This window comes from Schistocerca serialis, unplaced genomic scaffold (genome assembly GCF_023864345.2).
Source record: "Schistocerca serialis cubense isolate TAMUIC-IGC-003099 unplaced genomic scaffold, iqSchSeri2.2 HiC_scaffold_1180, whole genome shotgun sequence".
NCBI classification, from domain to species: domain Eukaryota; kingdom Metazoa; phylum Arthropoda; class Insecta; order Orthoptera; family Acrididae; genus Schistocerca; species Schistocerca serialis.
Genome location: NW_026047382.1, coordinates 40,001 through 41,470, shown reverse-complemented (window position 1 = coordinate 41,470; position 1,470 = coordinate 40,001). Strand labels below are relative to the sequence as shown.

At 56.0% G+C, this 1,470-nt stretch overlaps 1 non-coding gene across 1 annotated transcript in view; it reads left to right on the top strand.

Moving 5' to 3' along the window:
* The first annotated feature begins 479 nt into the window (after positions 1-479).
* Positions 480-1,470, top strand: part of LOC126434060 (small subunit ribosomal RNA) — a 1,909-nt gene continuing 918 nt past the window's right edge. The window contains exon 1 of the ribosomal RNA XR_007578947.1: positions 480-1,470. This exon is cut by the window's right edge and continues 918 nt beyond it. This is a non-coding gene — a ribosomal RNA (small subunit ribosomal RNA).

Genomic DNA, 1,470 nt, shown 5'->3' with positions numbered 1-1,470 from the left:
GCTCGGTCGCCCCAGCGGTTCTCGCAGGTGGTTTGTATCGCAGCTGTGCGGACGTGTTGGCGCGTGCGCTGTGCTGGGAGAGTTCGCTTCGGCACCCAAGTGGGGCTTTTGTCCTTCTGTGGCGCTGGCGTTGGAGCTGCCGGTCACCGTAGGTGGCGCGTGTTGTCTCCCGCCGGCAATGCCACGACAGCACGCTCCCGGGCCTCTGTCGGCAGCGGCAAGCTCAGTTGGGAGCACGGGTGGTCGCACCTAAAGCGTCTACTCGCCTAACTCCGGGCGATTGCGCCTCTCTCGAACCCGACCAAGTACTTAGGACGGCGCTGCGCGCCGCCGGGACCTGAGAGGGTTTCGAGGTGTGTTGTGCAGGGGAGCTCAGCCTCCTCCTGTTTGCAGAATAATTGAGCGGACGCTTGCGTGTTCGCGCGGGCCCCCGGGACACACTCCCGGGCGGCCGGCTGCTCAGCTCTAGTTGACGCAGCTCCCTGGTTGATCCTGCCAGTAGTCATATGCTTGTCTCAAAGATTAAGCCATGCATGTCTCAGTACAAGCCGCATTAAGGTGAAACCGCGAATGGCTCATTAAATCAGTTATGGTTCCTTAGATCGTACCCACGTTACTTGGATAACTGTGGTAATTCTAGAGCTAATACATGCAAACAGAGTCCCGACCAGAGATGGAAGGGACGCTTTTATTAGATCAAAACCAATCGGTCGGCTCGTCCGGTCCGTTTGCCTTGGTGACTCTGAATAACTTTGGGCTGATCGCACGGTCCTCGTACCGGCGACGCATCTTTCAAATGTCTGCCTTATCAACTGTCGATGGTAGGTTCTGCGCCTACCATGGTTGTAACGGGTAACGGGGAATCAGGGTTCGATTCCGGAGAGGGAGCCTGAGAAACGGCTACCACATCCAAGGAAGGCAGCAGGCGCGCAAATTACCCACTCCCGGCACGGGGAGGTAGTGACGAAAAATAACGATACGGGACTCATCCGAGGCCCCGTAATCGGAATGAGTACACTTTAAATCCTTTAACGAGTATCTATTGGAGGGCAAGTCTGGTGCCAGCAGCCGCGGTAATTCCAGCTCCAATAGCGTATATTAAAGTTGTTGCGGTTAAAAAGCTCGTAGTTGGATTTGTGTCCCACGCTGTTGGTTCACCGCCCGTCGGTGTTTAACTGGCATGTATCGTGGGACGTCCTGCCGGTGGGGCGAGCCGAAGGCGTGCGACCGCCTCGTGCGTGCTCGTGCGTCCCGAGGCGGACCCCGTTGAAATCCTACCAGGGTGCTCTTTATTGAGTGTCTCGGTGGGCCGGCACGTTTACTTTGAACAAATTAGAGTGCTTAAAGCAGGCAAGCCCGCCTGAATACTGTGTGCATGGAATAATGGAATAGGACCTCGGTTCTATTTTGTTGGTTTTCGGAACCCGAGGTAATGATTAATAGGGACAGGCGGGGGCATTCGTATTGCGA